General features: G+C 40.0%; 2 non-coding genes across 2 annotated transcripts; both read right to left on the minus strand.

Moving 5' to 3' along the window:
* Window positions 1-20,219: 20,219 nt before the first annotated feature.
* Window positions 20,220-20,292, minus strand: trnav-cac (transfer RNA valine (anticodon CAC)). Its single transcript has one exon. It is a non-coding gene; the product is annotated as a tRNA-Val (tRNA).
* Window positions 20,293-20,529: 237 nt separating this feature from the next.
* Window positions 20,530-20,602, minus strand: trnav-aac (transfer RNA valine (anticodon AAC)). The gene has a single exon. It is a non-coding gene; the product is annotated as a tRNA-Val (tRNA).
* Window positions 20,603-21,333: the final 731 nt, after the last annotated feature.

Here is a 21,333-nt window from a genome sequence, read left to right on the forward strand (position 1 = left end):
AACCAGATATTAACAAATTGACAAGCACTTACTGGGCAGAATGGCTCTTCAAATGACGGACGAAATTGGAGGTTGTCGTCTGGCTGCCCGTGATTTTAATGTTGCATGTCTTGCAACCCGCTGTTCGTCTTTTGCCATCTTGTTTAAGCCGAAAGCGATGACCCTCGCTATCCATCCCGCTGACATGTTGATATCTGTTCTAAGTTGGCGTGGTGTGCGTAAGGTACAAGAGGGCATGACTGATGATAGTGTCGTGATTCAGTCATGGCAACGCCATTAGTCCCTTTCACACGTACAGTCTTTACTGGTAATTTACTGGTAAGACAGGTTGTAAGATTACCAGTAATTTACCGGTAAGCGCTGTGTGTGAACGAAAATTATAGGATTACCGGCATTTAGAACGGACGACGTCAGACCGTGCTGACAGCTTCGAGCCAATCATAGCGTTTTAATACAGAAGACGCGTTTACCCCCGCAGTGTTTACTGACGTTTCCACACACATGCTGCTTGAAAGTTGAGCACACCTGAAGTTTACGTCCACATTTCTTCACCAAAGTTGTTTAAAACAGCTTACCGCCGAATTGCCGACATCCTTAGCACGCCCTCTGTGAAGCCTAAAGTGCAAACAGTACTGTTGTTAAAAACACATTTTCGGTTTGACGTCGTCTCATTCAATGTTGTTTGGTCATGAGCAACTTCGCGACTGTTTACCACAGACGTGAAAAGAACAAAATACGGACCGTGGTTATGAACGACGTGGATTGTTTAAAAATACAACACTGAGCTCGCCGCGTGCTACAGGTACTTCCGCTTTCTCAATGAATTTACCGGTATTTTGATACTGATGTGTGAATGATGTCTTACTGGTAAAATAACGGAACGCCACTGCGTGTGTGAACAGCACATTTTTGTATTTACTGGTAAATTCATTCTGGTAAATTCATGGTAATTTACCAGAATTACTGTGTGAAAGAGGCTATTCTCAGCCTGCGCTCCAGCTGGGTCAACTTTATTTTTTAAAATAGTTCATATATTTTATATTCAAACTGAAAACATGATGTGATTAACACTCAAGTCATTCAAGTCATCGTGTCTCAAGTCAAGTCAAGTCCCGAGTCTTTAACTTCCAAGTCCGAGTCAAGTCTCAAGTATTTTATTTCTTGTCAAGTCAAGTCACAAGTTACAAAAATAGAGACTCAAGTCGACTCGAGTCCAAGTCACCAAGTCACAAGTCCCCATGTCTGGCATTAGGAATAAGACCTTTGACCACTGGGACTCCAACAACCTCTGAACCTGAAAGCATAGTGAAGATAGTTTTACTTTCAAGCATTTATTACATAAACAGACAGAATGAGATATAAAAGCCTTTACTGTTAATATAACAATTTACAGGCATTAAAACGGGCCTGATCACGCCTAATAATAAACAAACAGTGATTTGTCAGTGTGTCGGATGGATAATCCTGATTGATGTCAGAATCATCTGTGTGCAGTCAGAGTAAAACCAATATGGACTCCAACAACTTGTGAACCTGAGTGCACAGCACAGAAACAATGTAACATCCCAAACATTTACCATCTTAAATAACGCTGAATTAGTATTATTACCCGTTGGCCCAACGACGGAATCCAACAGCAAAGGTATAATGCGTTTAGTTTTATTAGGGTCCCTTTTACTTCAGCTGCACGCTTAATCTGACTCCAATTTCAAATGGTTATTACATTTAGATAAGGAATCTAATTAGGAATTAATCCTAACTATTGGTTATGTATTCATTTAGATATTTGATTATTAGATATGGATATTCTGGGTATCCCATATTTTCAATTATCCATTCATTAGGGACCCAATATCACATATAGGGGACTGAAGTGTTGTTTTTTGGTATGTGGATGCATGTATTTTTTTTAAGTTCGGCCGAATCCCGAATCCACCGTTTAAGATTCGTCCGAAACCGAATACCGAATCCTACTCGCATCCTTATTCCATTAACACAGTAAAGCACATTAATGAAGTAAACCACGTCTGCAGTGTATTTTTCATTTTATTTAATTTTAACTGTACATTATGCCAGGATGACAAGTTGGAAAAACTATTTTGACAATTACCATAAGCCTATGCATAATGAAAACGATGCGTTGCGACACGCTCGTTTTTCCAATAAGCAAGCTGCTCCGCGCTGAAAACTATATTTAACTTTGAGTGAGATGCTCCGCTCGTCAATGTCAGTTTCCACATGGCTGTCCAATTACAGTGGAGGAGGGGCGGGACATTACCACAGCAACCAACCGGCTCACAGCTGAAGCATCACAGCTACCAAGCGCTCGGCTGAAAAACAGCTGGCATTTGGCGTCCTCAAGGCGTTTTCAGCCGTGTTTAAAAGTTTTGGTGTGTCCAGCCCCTAAGGCTCACCGAAAGAAAAAGCTCATCTCCACGTCAGCACCTGATGTGTGTAATCAACGGCCGCGTGACGTCGACCAGGGTAGCGCAAGCCTAGGGTTCGGTTCGGTGGAAAAAAAATCTAGGATTCGGCCGAACCCGAACCCCGTCAAAAAGCCCAGTATTCGGCCGAATCCTGGATTCGGTGCATCCCTAGTAAAAAGAACAAACCAATGATTAGTATAAAAATATGGAATTGTAAATATAATCAACTATTGTTAATTCAGGGAAAACTGGATGAGCATTAAGGTATTTTACAGCAATACCCTGAGTTCACATTAATAAGGGTGCACTTTCAGAAAAAGATGCATATAGCAAACACAATAAATATGTGTGTGTGTCTGTGTGTGTGTGTGTGTGTGTACATGCACCTATGTCTGTGTGAGGTTTTTGGCCATCCTGGATTTTGGATGGGGATATAGAAAGCATAATTTTTTCCAATTCGTCATCATCCTCCATTTCTGTGAAACAAAGCGTAAAAGCAAAGATGCAAATCATATGTCATCCCACATTTACACATTTCATTTTGACCTAATATACTCAACTGTACTGTCAACAAACCTGGAGGATGAGAGGCAGATGCTGCAAGGCCAGAGGAAACAGTCTTAAGCTGGCTTTTTTTCCGAGCGAGGTACTGCTGCAGCCGATACATTTTGTTGGCTGGAAAAGGCTGTGTCTGGAGGATGAATGAAGCATATCCATCTGCTCTGCTTTCCCAAATATCCCTCCAAGTCTTATCTGCATGAATCCCAAAGCCAACCAAGTTGTCATCTTCATTCCTCGCAGGTGGTGCCACTGATCTCCCAGCTAAATACTTTATAAGGTCCTCGATTTCCTGGAAGCTTTTACTGTACTCTAGAAATGAAACTAGGCTGTCCTTCTTGGGACCCTCTGGTTTAAACTGTCCGGCTCTCTCCTCCTCCTCAACCTTCTTAGTCAAGAATATGGTATAGTCTACATCATTCTCTAGCAGCCACCGGAATGACTTGCCTATGTATTTTCCAAACTGAAGCACATACTCTCCCAGCACCTCCTGTCTGTCTGAAACATCTCCTCCTCTCATGAAGACAACAGAGTGGGCATTCTTCTTCACCTTGTCTTCCCTTTGAGGGGCTGATTTGTCCTGGAGACTGGGGTTGTCTTTGATTGTCTTGGCTTCATCTGAGGGATCTTGTCTCAGATATCCAGTTGGTCCTTTCCTGAAGCACACTTTGAGGCTGTTTACACTTGGCATTAACATGTGTTTTCGTCGATCGGATCACAAGTGGACGACGTTAATGCCAGGTGTAAACGGTGTTCAAAACGTTTTGAGCTCGTCCACTTTCGACCACTTTTAACCACATCCAGAGGTGGTCGAAACCACTTTCGATCGGATCGCTTTGGAGTTGCGGAACGCACATGTGGTTGAATGCGTTCGAACAGCCACACGCGACCGCCTTCTCTCCGCCCATTTATCTAATCTGAGGTATTAAACACAAGTTTTACGTCTTGTTTGACTTCTGGCGTGAACATTCGGTGAACAGCGCTATTTTTAGCCTTTCATTGATAAAACTAAGCGGCTGATCTCCGTAGTTTCGTTTTGAAAGCGTGTGAAAGTTGCGCGATCCTATTTCATCAATTGCGCTGAAAATTCAAAGAAAGCTCTTACATACTCTTGTACAAAACACTGTCCAGCATGTTTACTTGCTAAACAAGCAGTGCACTTCGACATAATATTAGGTTGCGTCCATATAAACTCATAATTACTCCCGCTCGGGTTTGAATGACAGCAGAGAGACTCGCCCACCGTCTCACAGACCCCACGCCCCTCATAGTATTCAGCACAGAAGCGGTCGAAAGTGGACAAAAGAGACGGATTTAAATACCAGGTGTAAACGTAATGTGTCTCTCTCGTCCACTTGTGATCCGATCGATGAAAACACATCTTAATACCAAGTGTAAACAGCCCCTTTGATCTTTCCTGGGACGATCACTTTCACCTTCATCGTGTTGTGCTGTACACAAAGAGCTGACTAGTGTTAATGGTCTGTTGCATTAACACACTTAATTAATTAACACACTTCTATTTTAATTTGAATATATTTCTTAAATAAATATATATATATGTGACGTTAATAAACTTTTAAACGATTAAAGACATTTTCATCTCATCTCATCTTCTGGGGTTGTTTTTATTAATGTTTACTTAAAGTCATGTGTTAATATGTGTATATTATACAACGAATCTTATATTGGCTGCTCTGAAAAAAATAAAGTATTATTTTAGATTTTAGGTGTGTAGGCTATTTTATGACAAATACAGCTTGATATAAACGTTTGTTTTGTCAAGGGCTTCTTTAAAGTCAAGCACGAATCAAATATTTTATGTATCTGGTTAAACCTAATTGGCTATTATCTTTTCAACTACACGCTATTTTTCTGATCAGTCAACTTTCAGAAGCTGATCTGTGAGGGTCTGTGTGCGTGTGAGATAATTCACAGCAAGGGCAGATTGTAAACTAATGAGTTAGAGACTTTTAAAACCATATTGGTAAAATGTAATACGGTCCACTCTGCCGAAAAGTAAAGGTTTATTTTAGATTTAGGGAATTCTTGAACCAAGTCTCTGATTAAAACTTTTGAGTGTAACATCACAAATATTTAATTTATTCCGTATACGTTTATAGTTTAAGCAATCCCCTATGCCATTCTCAGCCTCAGACGTCATGCCCACAAACTGTTGGCTGAACGTCTGATGTTTTTCGTACACTTTTCTGGAAACCCTGTGAAAATGTTAAAGTCGTCTTTGATTGGTTGGAAAAAAAACGGATTTCCAGGAGACGCGAGTGTCGCGATTAGTTTCAGTCCCTGGAAAACAAAGCTCTGACGTTCCATTGTGTTCACGTGGGTAATAATGAGCAGTTATCATGATCAGCTAAACATTGGATTCTCAAAAATATGCAAAGTTCACGGCATCGACTCTCTAAAAGACGTCCAAGAGTTTTCTTTAAGGCAGTTAGTGGAGTTTAAAAGTTTGGTTCTCCTGAATTGCTTGTATGTGTTTAAGGGTGTTTTCACATATAGTTCAGTTTAAAAGAACCAAACCCAGTTCACTTAAAGTGAACCAGAAAAGGAACTAGCTGAATGTGTCCTCAGTCCTTTTTGTGTTCACAATTTAGTGGACTCAAAAAAGGACCCAGTTCTTTTTTTGGTCCTCTTCAGAACGGAAGTGATCTCAGACCTTTTCTTGTTCACATCACAACTTCATAAGAACTCAGACCCCAGCTTTCTGTGCAGCAGTTGATTTAATACAATGTCCAAACGACACGCAAAGCGGACCGGGACCTCATTGATTTCACATATCGAACCACAAGGGAACCCAGAAGCGAACCGTACTCGGACCACCTCCTGTTGTGGTCTGAGTTCGGTTCGCTTCTGGGTCCTTTTAGGGGGGTCTGAGATCACTTGCTTTGTTCACATATACACCCTGAACTGCTCTAAGAGCGTTTGGAGGGCTCAAACGAACTAGGTGTGAAAACACCCTAAAAGTGGAGAGATATGCTTCAAACAGACGTTTAACAGGATCGTCTCATTGGTGTGGCTGTTGATGAAGTGCACAACGTTGTCCTTAAAACCATGTGTGAATATGTGTATATTATACAACGAATCTTATATTGTCTGCTCTGACAAAAATAAATTATTATTTTAGACTTTAGGTTAAGTGTCAGCGCGTATTTTATAGCCTACTTTTTAATATAAACGTTTGTTTTGTCAAAAGTTTCTTTAAAGTCACGCAAAAATCAAATATTTTACATGTATCTGGTTAAACTTAAATCTCCCTACTGAAAAATCCAGCTAAGACCAGCATAAGCTGGTGAGCTGGTTTTAGCTGGTCCCCAGCTTGGTTTTAGCTGGTTTTGCTGGTGTAGGAAGCTGGTTTTGCTGGTGTAGCAAGCTGGTCTATGTGTGTTTTGGTCACATTTTAAGCTGGTCTAGCTGGACTTAGCTGGTCATGCTGGAATACCAGCTGGCCCACCAGCATGACCAGCTTTGTCAGGCTGGGAGGACCAGCATAAACCACCTTAAACCAGCTAAAACCAGCTACCAGCTTATGCTGGTTTTAGCTGGATTTTTCAGTAGGGCTGCTATTATCTATTTAACTATTTTTCTGATCAGTCAGCTTACAGAAGCTGCTCTTATGACTCTGTGTGTGTGTGTGTGTGTGTGTGTGTGTGTGTGTGTGTGTGTGTGTGTGTGTGTGTGTGTGTATGTCTGCGAGGCAATTCACAGCAGGGGAGGGTTGTAAACTAGCGAGTTAGAGACTTTTAAAAACGTGTTGGTAAGATGTAATACTAAAAAAAAGTCACATCTAAAATGTTTGATTTTTTTTCAAATGTTTAAATGGCTTAAACTTTAAAAAGTTTATTTTTAAAACCATGAATATGTGTGTGCACGTGTTTATTGCCCTAAGCAATAACATGTTTTAATCAGAGACTTGTTTAAAGAATTCCCTAAATCTAAAATAAACCTTTATTTTGCCAGAGCGGACAGAATTACATTTATTAAGTTTATATGAACACACACTCGGTTCGTTCCCTGTTACCACCGTTGATCGACCTTTAATGCGCGTGAACAATAGATTGTGGTGCATGAACAGTTTCACTGAGTTTGTGATGCGAATAAACTTTCATTTAGGTTAAAATAAATGCCCTTTAGTCTAAAGAAAAGAGTATTGACGACCCCTCCGGAGATTATGGCCTCGGGGGCATTGCTTATACACGTACTGTATATTTCATTAAATAAATTCATGGTGTTACAAACTTTTAGAACCTGAAGTGTTTCCCATAAAATAGGCTCTGGTGGTCCACATAAAATCTAAAATAAACCTTTTACTTTTTGTCAACGGGGGCTGTATTGCATTTATTTTACCAACACGGAGTTTTAGGTACAATACGGTCCACTGAACACCACCACTGTTCAGACACACTGGGGGCTGCTGGGTGGGTGATGACAAAGGGGAGAGAGAGAGGTTCAGAGACCTCTGGTAAAAACTGTCCGTCCAGAAACTGAACGTCCAAGACATCAAACTTTTTTTACATCAATAAATATGACGAGCACTCGCAAGACAAAAAACACGCACTGGAATATTATGTTCAAGAAACCATTTATTTTGACAATGCGTACCGTGTTAATTTTATCGTAAATACACATGTTAGGTGACATTAATGAATTCAAACCATAAGAGGTGCTTAAATGTCTTAAAACGTTTAAAAGGTTGTTAACGACAGATATAAGAGCGCATCAGCGTAAGTTCTCCGTCACTGTCGGTGCGCACATATGTTTTAATCAGTGACTTTGTCTAAGAAATCCCTAAATCTATAATAAACCTTTACTTTTTGTCAGAGCGGTCCGTATTACATCTTACCAACACGTTTTAAAAAGTCTCTAACTCGCTAGTTTACAACCCTCCCCTGCTGTGAATTGCCTCGCAGACATACAGACACACACACACACACACACACACACACACACACAGTCGTAAGAGCAGCTTCTGTAAGCTGACTGATCAGAAAAATAGTTAAATAGATAATAGCAGATTTAAGTTTAACCAGACACATGTAAAATATTTGATTTTTGCATGACTTTAAAGAAACTTTTGACAAAACAAACGTTTATATTAAAAAAGTAGGCTATAAAATACACACTGCCACTTAACTTAAAGTCTAAAATAATAATTTATTTTTGTCAGAGCAGACAATATAGGATTCGTTGTATAATATACACATATTCACACATGGTTTTAAGAAGCCAATAATAAAAACAAACCCTGAAGATGAGATGAAAATGTCTTTAATCGTTTAAAAGTTTCTTAACGGAATATATGAACGCGCAGCCGACGCGTTCTCTGTCACCGCCGGTGATCGTCCTTTAGAACAGACTCATGGACTTCGTGATGCAAATAAACTTGTATTTAGGTTAAAATAAATACCCTTTAGTCTAAAGAAAGTAGTATTGACGGCGCCGAAGGTTATGGCATAGGGGATTGCTTAAACTATACACGTATACGGAATATATTAAATATTTGTGATGTTACACTCAAAAGTTTTAATCAGAGACTTGGTTCAAGGATTCCCTAAATCTAAAATAAACCTTTACTTTTCGGCAGAGTGGACCGTATTACATTTTACCAATACGGTTTTAAAAGTCTCTGGGCCCTATCTTGCACCCAGCGCAATTGACTTTGTCAGTGACGCATGTATCATTTCGTATTTTGCACCGGCGCACAGCGGGTTTTTCCCTCCACAGACGCACGTCGGCAAACTAGGGAATGAACTTGCGCTGCCTGGGCGGTTAAGCGCAAAAAGGAGGCGTGTTCTGGCGCAAACCATCTCTTATGCTTTTTTGCAGTTTCAAAAAACAATTGCGCTACTAACAAAAAAAAACTAGTCTAAAGTCAGTGGCGCGTTGCGCTTAGATCATTATGCTATTTTAAGGGCGCATGCTTGACCATAATGTATAGTGTGCACAACGCGCATTGCTTATCTAATCTACACAGATGCAACAGTTATTTTTGCAAACCATAAATTGTTACAATAAAAAATATTAACACATGAGATAAGGGAAATCATTGTGGTGAGCATTGTGGTGATAGTTTTTATGTATTGTGTGGCTGCATTAAAAAATTCTCATGCAAATAACGATTAAATATTTTCATAAGTTTGTTGAGTGACTATATTACGTTTATTTTATGTAAATAATAATTAAAATGTTTTCATAAGAAAACTTAATGTATGTGAACTTGATTTGTAAGTGAAGAGTTTGGTTCCAAAACGCAATAAATCCATTTTGACAAATTTTGGTAAAAACGTGTTTTCTATACCAAGAAAGTGACAAGATGAAAACAACTATTTTCTGTTACAAACTTTCACATAGCATCTTTAGGTTATAAAAACATAAAAAATTCAAATCCATAAGTTGATTTTCAAAGATTTATTATAAAAACGGATAATTTTTTCCACAAAATGCAATAAATCCATGACAAGTTTTTATTCAAAATGCTATAAATCTATTGAATCAATAGCCTATATAAATGTGCATTCATCTTTGCCATGTTATATTCATTTAGTTGACTAGTTGTACACACTAATTAAAAATATAAACATTAATGTCATTAATCAAAACACTTACTTTGTCATATTAAGATCACTGTCATTGCGGTTACTTGACGTCCTCGCTTAAAGTCTTTCACAGAGATCAGCTGTAAAATGTTTTTGGTCCTGCTCGATTTTCGTTGACTTTGAGTAAAATTATGGAAAGTTTTTCATAAGATCCTCTGGGGTCAATGTGTTAGCATGAGAAGCTTGCTGTCGGGAGAACAAGCACCCGTCTCCCGAGTGCCTCTCATGGAAAATATTAGATGCTGATGGCTTACGTTTCTTTCCCATCACAGAAAACCATCACAGGTTTAGTGATGCAATTAAAGTATTATTTTGTTTTGTTTGTTGATCACAAAGTACAAAGTAGATGAGGAAAACTAGGACTCCGTGGACTCAGCGCGTCCGCCATTGTTTGTTTACATTGCGTGACTGGTGGGCTGTAATATCAGAAATGGATTTATTGCGTTCTGTAAAAAAGGAGCAGTGGCGTTTATCGCATTTTGGGAAAAAAGGGAGAAAAGATGACAGAATAACACGGCGGATATTGGATTTTGCGTAAAATTAAGAATTTACTTTTAACTACTGAGCTGATATAATACTGATTTTGGCAGTAAATTTTTTTCAAAAATGGCGTTTATCGCGTTTTGGAACCAAACTCTTCAAGTGTGCTTTGGGGTTGGACCTTGCTTGCGTTTCCGATTTCAAAGACCCCAAACCCTTTCAGCGGTGAGGGTGGACGCAGCGATGTCCTCTGCTGGCGTCAGGTCATGTGTAGAGGCAGATCCACCTCCCGTTACACGGCGTGTCCGATTTATGCTGGCAAGCTTGGGATTCCCCCGTCTCCTGACATCATTGTAGCGCTTGGCGCAACGATGGGGAAGCCAGCTGATGAGACAATTGTGGCTATATTTCCTCTCACGCCTGTTTAACCGACACTGATTTGGGCGGGTTTCTCCTATCCCCATACAAAACAACTTCTCTGTCTTTGACTGCTCTTGCAAGAACGTAGGTCTCTTGGCTGTGAACCGCTCCTGGCGTGCGCCTGGTAAATCCATCATTATAATAGCAACCCGCCATGGAACTTGCGCCCTTGCGTTTAAAGGGAATGTTGGATAGCGTTCTGATTGGTTTATTGGACGTTACGCCCAAACCACACCTATGAATAATGAACCTACTTCAGACCAACCCCTTATTGATTTGCGCCTCGCGCAAGAGTAATTTCTCCCGCCGGGAAAATAGCAACAGCGCCCACAAAGTCACTTGCGCTATGCGCTTCGCACTTGCGTTTCAGATCGTTAAAATAGGGCCCTCTAACTCATTAGTTTACAATCCGCCCCTGCTGTGAATTATCTCACACGCACACAGACCCTCACAGATCAGCTTCTGAAAGTTGACTGATCAGAAAAATAGCGTGTAGTTGAAAAGATAATAGCTGATTTAGGTTTAACCAGATACATAAAATATTTTATTCGTGCTTGACTTTAAAGAAGCTCTTGACAAAACAAACGTTTATATCAAGCTGTATTCGTAATAAAATACACACCTAAAATCTAAAATAATACTTTATTTTTGTCAGAGCAGCCAATATAAGATTTGTTGTATAATATACACATATTAACACATGACTTTAAGTAGACATTAATAAAAACAACCCCAGAAGATGAGATGAGATGAAAATGTCTTTAATCGTTTAAAAGTTTATTAACGTCAGATATAAGAGCGCATCAGCGTAAGTTCTCTGTCACAGTCGGTGCGCGCATTCACATGTTTTAATCAGAGACTTGATTAAAGAAATCCCTAAATCTAAAATAAAACCTTTACTTTTTGTCAGAGTGGACAGCATTACATTTATTAAGTTTATTTTAAAAACTGCAGATATGACCACACACCCGGCGCATTCTCAGCTAGCACTGGTGAGCGAGTTTTAATGCGTGTGAACATAGAGAGCGGTTGGTGAAAAGACTCGCGGACCTCATGATGCGGTTAAAGTTTTAGTTAGTTTAAAATATACAGGTTTTCATATAAAGACACAGACAGGTCCGCTGAACACCGGACCCCACTGTGAGACACGCAGTGGGGGTGAGACGCGCGGCCGGGAGAGGAGAGAGAGACCCCGGTCATAAAACCTGGCAGAAACTGGACAGTCTAAAACAAAAAAAAATTTTGACAGCAATAAACATGACAACATTCGCTTGACAAAAAACACACACGCTCAGAGGAAAAACCACGCGTTGATTGACACGTCATAAAACACGCACAGTCCGGACACTCGCTGTCTAAAACCCATATAATATATGGCTCTCAACCCTGGACGGCATGTACAGCTGGTCGGGTACCACCTGTCAAAACACCACCTGTCAAGGGGGTCATAAATCATACTTTGACGAATGGTGGTCCGCTAATACTACTAATGTATATTAAAAAGATAAAACCACTGCTTATATATTTTCAAGTATTATTATACATTAAATAATAGAACTTAAACATGACATTTACAGAAATATTGTACTTTTTTGAACGTTAAAATAGCTCTGAGGCCCCCCGATGAAATGTCAGTCTAAGGGTGTTTTCACATATGTTGGTGTGCACTGTGGTGTGGCCTCAGAGCGCACCAAAATACATTGTATCATTTTTGAGTTAGTGCGGTCCGTGTTCACATATATATGTTTTTTTACTGTACTCGAAATGCCGCACCGTACACCACGTGACAACGGTCAGCGCTGTCATTGGTCTCTGACAGCTCTTACCGTCTCATGACCACCCCCACGTTTCCACGACAACCAGCCTGACAGGGAGAGCGCAGCTATCAAGATGTGGAGATAAACGATGCACGTCTTTGTGAAGTTTCTTTGCTTTACTGCGAAATTGCGTAGTTGTTCTATTAAAGCCTTTCTCACTGAGCCGTTTGCTAAAAAGCACGTAATGTCACTATTTGTGTGTGGAGGACAGCTATGCATTTATAAAATCATCAGCTCAAATGTAAAGGAGACAGTGAATCTCTGCAACGGACCAGGATTGGCTTGTTTATTGTTAACCCACAATATAAAACCCGGCTCATGTCACAACGGAAGCCCAGTGGCTCAAACATGTGGAGAACTTCCTGTATTTGGTTCGGCCCGAGGTCCAGCAGTGTTCACACCACAGGTGGGTCGCACCAGAGTTCGGCGACAGCCGCTCCGAGACCATCTGTTTAGAGCGGTCTCGGATCGGCCGTTTAGTGCGCACCCGTGTGCGGCTGTTGTGTTCACACTGACCCAAACGAACTGTACTCGGAGTGACACGTCATTTGGGCCAATCTAAACAGTGTATATGTGAAAACACCCTTAGAAATGGCCCCAAGTTTGAGACCCCTGCCCTAGAGGATCCTATAGTCCCCTTGACTATTTAGGTCAGGTAGGAATGAGGCAGTGCTGGTATGTGCTTATCCTCTCTGTGATGTGTATATGAAGAAATCGCAGGTGGCTGGACCCTAGGTTGTGGCTGCTGATACTGATGAGGCACGGACCAGGCCCTGGGTGGTGCTGTTGGTAGAGGTGTGGTGGTCCAGGATGGTACTGATGAGGTTTGAGGCTGAACTGGATTCAAAGCACTTGCAATATTGCCCATTAATTGGAAGAACATCTGGGTTGTGGCCTGTTGCTGTTCTTGCATTTCCCGGAACCGTTTCTCCTAAGCATCTAGTTGTGCCTTTATCATAACATAAGCCTTTACTATATTGTGCAGGGGAGGAATGGGGTGTGTACATCACATAAATGAAGAAGGTAAGCGGAGGAATGCAATAGAAACTGCTCTGTAGTAAATGTGTATGTGTGTGCCACTGATTAGGGAAGATATTGAATATACAAGACACAGAACATGCTAAATTCAGATAAATACCTTAAGCATCCTCTCAAAATGACTCTTCTGCCGCTATTCAGCAGAATGTATGTCCTCCATCACCCTTTTCAGGTCTGTCATGAATTCACTATCAGTGCTGGATGATTTGGCTTTTCTTTTCCGGGCCCAAGCTCTGTGTATAGGCAGTCTCTCTCCTTTTCCATGCTCAGATGAATTATCACTGCTCTCTGCGCATAGAGCAGCAGACACGTCTGCCTCAGAGGGAGTGTTTAGGGCATCAGTGGTAACGTTACTGGATGAGCTATTCCCCCCATGTATTGATAAAAACATTGTTACTCACAACATATTGATACAAAAATAAAATCTAATGCAGTTATTTGTACACAACGTCTCCACCTGTCAACATTTACTGCTATATGCAGGATAAAAAGTTTTAAACTTACCATCAAAACTTGTGTCAGTGGGCAAGAGGTCAGACGTGCTAACAGTGGAGGAAGCAGGACTATCAATAGACTCCACGACATCCACTGTATTAACGTTGGGTTACGTACCAAGTATTTGGTGCAGCTCGTCGAACCAGGGAAATTTTTATTTTTCTGTCCCATCACTTCCAGTTTTATTGAGTGCATTGGGCAAATTTTTTTGGCTTTAATGTGGCATTGCGCAACCGTCCTATTAAACCCTTTCTCACAGAGCCGTTTGCTAAACACCTCGTACACATCAATGTTTTTGTGGGTGGAAGACAGCTGTGCATTAATAAAATCATCGGCCCAAATATTCAGTAGACAGCAAATCTCAGCAGTGGACCAAGATTGCCCACGATTGCTACTCCCTGCCATGTTTGTTGTTTCCCTCGATACAACATCCGGCTCACGTCACGACAGAAGTCCAGTGACGTGAAGAACTTCCTGTATTTGGTCGGCCCAAGGTCACACCACAGATGGGTCACTCCAGAGTTAGGTGAGAGCAGTGTTTACACCACAGATGGGTCGCTCCAAAGTTTGGTGAGAGCTGCTCCGAGACCACCTGTTAAGAGCGGTCTCGGAACGGCCGTTTAGTGCGCACCAGAGTGCGGCTGTTGTGTTCACACTGACCTAAACGAACCGTACTCGGAGCGACATGTCATTTGGGCCGACCTAAACAGTGTATGTGTGAAAGCACCCTTAATCTACATGTACGAAGATGTGTATGCTCAACGATATATCGATAGCCACTCGTTTATTCCCATGGCCTTGTCTAAGATGCCTGCCGCGTTAAACTTGATTACGACGGAAAAAGGGTACTTTCCTCATTATTTCAACAGGGCACTATGTAGGCCCCTACCCTGATAAAAAGTTTTACGGCTACGATAACATGACTGACAAAAAACAGGCAAAGTTTGACAAGTGGTCAATTTCAGGGGAAATTCTTTGACTTTAAGAAAGAACTGAAAGAGTAGGGTGTAAACGACGTGGTCTTATTACACGAAGCTTGCATGAAATACCGCAAAGCGTTCATAGGATGCACCGAGCTTGATCTATTAAACTTTACAACGCTGGTAGGTTGTTGTATGGGAATGTTTAAAACGCATTATCTCGACAGTAAGAAGCTGGCTCTTACGCACACTAACGCGTACGTTCAAAAGAGTAAGACGTACTTGAACCAGGCTTGTGCACAATTCAGAATTGAATTGAGAATGACTCCTAAATTCCAATTTAATTCTTAAATTTGAATTGAATTTGAATTGATGTCAAAAACAGGATCTAGAATTACAATTCGAATTTGAATTAAAGGAAGCAGAATTGCAATTCAATAGAAATTCAAAGAAATTCATATACATATTATACAGTAAGTGAAGTGTTAAAAATTAAGCTTTCAGTATATGTCAGATATGATTGCATTGCATATTCTAGAAATTATATAAGTTTAAACTACTTTTACAGATTACATTGACAGGAAATGTTTTTTCCCCAGCAATTAATGTTAAAAACTCTAGTCACATAACAAACAATTAAGTTAGATTTTTTGTAATTGAAATTTTGTGAAACACGATTGAACATGACTTCATTTCCCAGAATGCTTTACTTTAATCAAGTATTTAAAATGGTTGCCAAACAGTTTTCCAAAGTAACTTTCCTAACACTGAATGTGAGATTCTTTCTGTTGTGTGACTGTGGAATTTCTTTGAATTGCCATGAATTTAATTCCACTTCCTGTCATTCCAATTCCAATTCAAATTCAACTTCCTGTTGGGCGGAGTCAATTCAATTCAAATTCCAATTCATGAATTGAATGGAGGCCAATTCTGAATTGTGCACAAGCCTGACTGGAACGCTTTGATCGAAATGCTCGAGTATGTTAAAAAGACTCGAAACTTGGACATTCACCATCTGAACCATGCTGAATTGTCTATCAGTAAATATTACCTGGACACGTTCGTGGAAATCCAAGGTATGAGATAAGGCTACAAGTTCTGTGGCTATATCCATCACAGTCATTGCTGTTGTTATTCTCCCCATCACACGTATCCGATGTCGGCCGTGCCCTACGGCGTTCTCAGGAGACAGTTCAACGAAAATGTTGATATTCTGCCGAACACATATTTGTTAAAAATCAAGGTAATGTGGGAGTGCGAATGGACCAAAATGAAAAGAGACGATCCCTCTGTAAAAGAATTTATGAGTACCTACTCTGCTCCAGAGAGACTGAAGCCCAGGGACGCACTCTTTGGCGGTCAAACTAACGCCTCTAAACTCTAACACAAAACAGCTGAAGTAGATTTCACCAGCTTGTATCCCTTCTGTTAGTCCACAAAAACGTACTCCATCAATCACCTCGAAATAATTTTCAACGATTTTGAGCCGATCGAAAACTATTATGGACTTATCAAGGCTGTCGTGTATCGTCCCGTATAGATGCAATGGAAAAAAAAAATTCCACTGATAACTATGTGTGTGAAACCTAGAAATGCAATGATGCCAAAGCCACAAGTCTAAAGAAGTTATGTTTCACGTTTGAGGTCAATAGGCCCAAAAATGAGGTTCTTGCTAGGGTTATTGTAAGACTAGTGCCTTTTCTAAGTGCCAGTCATCCCCAAAATAAAAGTCTTTTGTTTACATGCATACATGTTCGTTCTTATTATTATTTATCCTTATGTTAGCATGAAAAATGCAGTTTCCACACCAGGAAATAAAACTTCACACAAAGATCGCTGGATTCGTTATCTAATTGGCTACACGTTCTGTCTATCAATATTTTCCATGTAGTCATTGGAGGAATGAGAGAGTCAGATGACGTCACGATATTTGACAGCGCTGTTTGGATATAATGTATTATACTCCCACCTACTTTTAGAAACAATGTTTGACCTCGGGTTTGAACGCGAGTGTAATCTCATATACAAGTGTTACGATGTAAATAGTCCTCAGATTGTATATTCTATTCTATTACAAGACGTTCATGTGAAATCTAATGTAAACAATGGACAATATATCTATATTTCACACATTATAAGCATTTGTGGACAAAAATGGTCATTGGATGTATTTTAGTGGAGAGTTTTTATGTGTTATTCACACATCTGAAACAGACTGGATTTAATTCACGATCGTTATATCAACACAAGGCAAGGAGTCCCGTTTATATTTTGCATGTTGTCATCTGGACTTCTGTAACAAAATACTATATTTATGATGCTAGAGCATCTTTATATCAAAACAGAGACCATACACTGATACTAAACCCGTAGACCTTTTAAAGATGTATAGTAATGTTAATAATATTAATGTTTGTAGACAGTAGGCTATATAGATATTGTTAGCAATGTAAAAAAAACGGACGTCTTTTCGCCCCCGCACTAGTGCGCGTCAAGAGGTTAATAAACTACTGTTGAACTCTGTTTGAACTACTGTTGAACCTCCCCAAAACACTACTTGTGAAAAAAACAGAAAATTTCACCAGAATTGTTTTCAACGAAATGAAAGCATGGATAAACAGACAGCGTTATATTCGTTTCTAGGGATGGCGACTGGGATCCCACTCTGGGGGATTATCTGGGGGAGCTGACGAACAAATTGGACGATTGTGATTTCATAACAGAGTTCTGTTCTAGCGGACCAAAGTCTTACGGCTATCTTACCGCTAAAGGAAAGGTGGCTATGATGACAAAGGGAATAACTCTTAATGCAAAAAAATCTCAAGCGATCCGATTTGACACTCTGATTGACAGCTATGCCACATCACGCAATAAATCACGCTGCATCCTGGTACATACTAAAAACATTGTGAGAGATAAAATGCATCTCACGCTGCACAACAAATCAGTCATCAAAAGGTTCAAGATGGTGTATAGTAAACGCAGACTTATGCCCGATCTCACCATGCTTCTTTATGGCCATTGAACACCGGGGTATGCGGGAGGCTTCTAATTTTGATTTCAGGCTTCAACACCCATTCTCATATGCCATAGTGGCCCCATAGTGGTCCAATTCAGGGAAGTCTTATTTTGTTACTCTTTTGTTGGAAAATGCACTGAATGTGATTTCTAAAAAGGTTGATCACAATGTATTTTTGTACGATTGTTGGCAACCTCTGTATGATGAACTGCTTAAATCTGTGTTCCCCAAATCTTACCCTGGAGGGCCAGAGCACTGCAGAGTTTAGCTCCAACCCTGATCAAACACACCTGAGCAAGCTAATCAAGGTCTTTATGATCACTAGAAATCACAGGTGGTTACGTTTGATTTGGGGTTGGAGCTAAACTGTGTAGTGCTCCGGCCCTCCAGGGTAAGATCTGGGAAACACTGGCTTAAATTGTACAACATTAAATGTGTCGAAGGAATACCACAGAGTCTGAATGACGATAATTTATTCCCAAATGATCAGAATTTATTTTCTCGTGCTAGATGACTGTATGGATGAGGCAAGTGCAAACAAGGAGGTCCAAAAGGTTTTTACTCAGTATGTTCACCATCGTAATATCAGCGCTATTTATATTGTCCATAATTTATTTGCTCAAGGGAAATCCAGTAGAACCATTAGCTTGAACACCAATTATTTGATTATGTTTAAAAACCCTCACGACGCCAATCAGGTCGCTGTGCTTGGCCGTCAAATGTATCCCGGGAATGCAAAATACTTTATGGAGTGTTATCACGATCCGACCAGCCAGCCCTTCAGATATTTATTGATAGACTATAAAGCGAAAACTCCTGAATCAGAACCAGGTTGCTTTTGGTTTATGTGGTTTATCTACCAAAAAAAGCAGACCGTAATCGATTGTCATGTCTGCGAGCATTTGCCGCTGTTAAAACTGTTACATAAGGCTACGCCTAAACAGAGGCTACTTATTTTACAATCAGCATCTGATGAGTTTAAGAACGTGCCCTCTAGAAGTGTGAAAAACAGTCAATACATATTAGAAAAAATGACCAAAGCTAAAGATCTGTATGCTTGGAACATGTCGGGGGAGTTTGTGTTTAAGGGGCACACTATTCCGGGGTCGCACATGCTTGATTTGATAAAAAACATTACTAATCCGCAAAATGTCAGAGATGAGCGAAGACCGTTGGGATGGAACGAGTTTCTACAAGCCTTTGCCGAATTAAACATACCATTTTCTACAGTTCCCAGTCATCATGTTAGGCGAGCGATTAATTCCTTAAGAGGAATGCCTTCACGGTCCACACCCCCGATAACTCATTCTAAAAAAGCTATGAAGCGATTACACATGTCTACGCCATGATCCAGTGTTTCAGAAGCAATCTTTAAATCACCTTCTATCAGACGAAGAACAAGGATGGAATTTTGATGTATAAATGCAGATTTTATAATAAAAACAGTAAACATAGAATGTCTTTGAGTTTTTATTTAAATACATACTTAATTTAAAATACATATTAAAAACAAAATCTGATTAATTGAATAAGCATTCAAAAAAATCTGGACACACAGTAATTTTGTCCTTATCATATTTTTCATTCCTACGTAATCGTTTCACAAAAAGCGATACCATTCTATCATTTTTAATATAATCATCGGTATACAGCTTCATAACATTGCTATAGTCACAACCTCTGATTAAATCATAGAGAAAAAACACACAATGCTGACCGCAAACATCCGTTGTGAAATCTTAAACTTGTCTGCCCGAATATAATATATTGACGCAGTTGAGCGCTAAAAAGTTTTTGATGCTGTATAGAAAACGTCCATCCTCGGGTGGATTGCCAAAGCTGTTGAAAAAATACGATGACCCCTCTCGATCGAAATAAACAGCCAACCAGTATTCGCCCGGCAGCTTCGAAGGGTGACTTGATTATAGCCATCGAGGGTAAGACCCTTAACGGCCTTTCGGGAAGTTGATAGCACGGGAGCACAGAGGAAATAAGTGTTACATGAAATTTTGTCCATGATAGCTGTAAGTTGTAAAGTATTTATTTCACTCATTAATAATCGTTCAAGAGCTGTCTGCAGTTTGAAATTTGTATGATTGAATCAAACACAGCATAAATAATCATCGTGAGGTTCGCAGTAGCAGATTTTTATACCACGCTTCCACCCACGCTTCACATATACCACTTGTGAGGTGAATGGGACAGGCTGAAACCTACCATTGGATATAACGTTGAAAGTGCTGTACAGCTCAAGCCTTGACTTATCAGATGTGTGGCATTTTGCTTGCTTTGATTTGTGCGCACTGTTCATGCGAACGTGATAATACCTACAAAATTGAAACCAGGGCCTTTCTTTGATTAATCTTGAAAGGAAATCATGTGACCTTTTACCGAAACGGATCTCAAGTCGTTTCAGGCTAAAAGGCACGATCTGTTTCTGCTCGGTTTCGAACCAAGGACCTTTCGCGTGTGAGGCGAACATGATAACCACTACACTACAGAAACCTTCGTGTTGCTGTCGCTGAGTTGTTTTGATAGATTTTCCAAGCATTTTCTCTCTTTCAACACCTCCATAATGGCCTATGTTTTTCATTCACTTTCGAACCGACCGTTTATCACGTACGAGGCGAATGTGACGGCCTAAATCTACACCTGCATGTATCTTTGAAAGCGTTTCAAGACACAAGCAGAAACAAATCACATGAATGACATTTGACTAAAATTTTTCGAAAAGCTTAGGGTTGTTTCTGCTCGGTTTCGAACCGAGGACTTTTCACATGTTAGGCGAACGTGATAACCACTACACTACAGAAACTTGCACTTTATTGGGTTCGGTTGTTTTGGCAAATTTTGCCACACATATTTTCTATGAGCCACACTTTTGCGGCAAAACCCCCTTTTAATAATAATAATCATAATGCATTTTATTTTAGGCGCCTTACATTACACTCAAGGACACCTTACAAACGCAGTAAAACAGGCAGTAGTAATGATATACACAATGTCAATGTCAAAACCCTAAAAAACAATATTAAAACCTAAAAAAAATCACATAAAAGCCACCCGGAAAAGATGGGTCTTAAGGCGAGATTTAAAAACAAGGAGACTACCACTGTTTTGCACATCCTGTGGCAGCAAGTTCCAAAGGTAAGGAGCTGCATGACTAAAAGCCCGGGACCCCATAGAAGTAGTGCGAGTTCTAGGGAGACCGAGTGTAAGTGACGATGATGATCTTAGAGTCCGTGAGGGTGTATAAATATGAAGAAGGTCAGATAAGTATGTCGGAGCAAGGTTATTAAATGCTTTATAAGTAAAAAGAAGAATTTTAAACTGAATACGATATTTTACCGGGAGCCAGTGCAAGTGTTGTAGTATAGGTGTGATATGTTCAGCTAGGGGAGTTCTGCTAAGCCGAGCAGCTGAATTCTGAACTAATTGTAATTTGTTAAGTAATTTTGAAGGCAAACCATACAAGAGACTATTTCAAAAATCAATACGAGATGTAACTGAGGCATGGACAAGAATCGCTGTGCTTTTAACTGAAAG

This window comes from Misgurnus anguillicaudatus, chromosome 14 (genome assembly GCF_027580225.2).
Source record: "Misgurnus anguillicaudatus chromosome 14, ASM2758022v2, whole genome shotgun sequence".
NCBI lineage: Eukaryota > Metazoa > Chordata > Actinopteri > Cypriniformes > Cobitidae > Misgurnus > Misgurnus anguillicaudatus.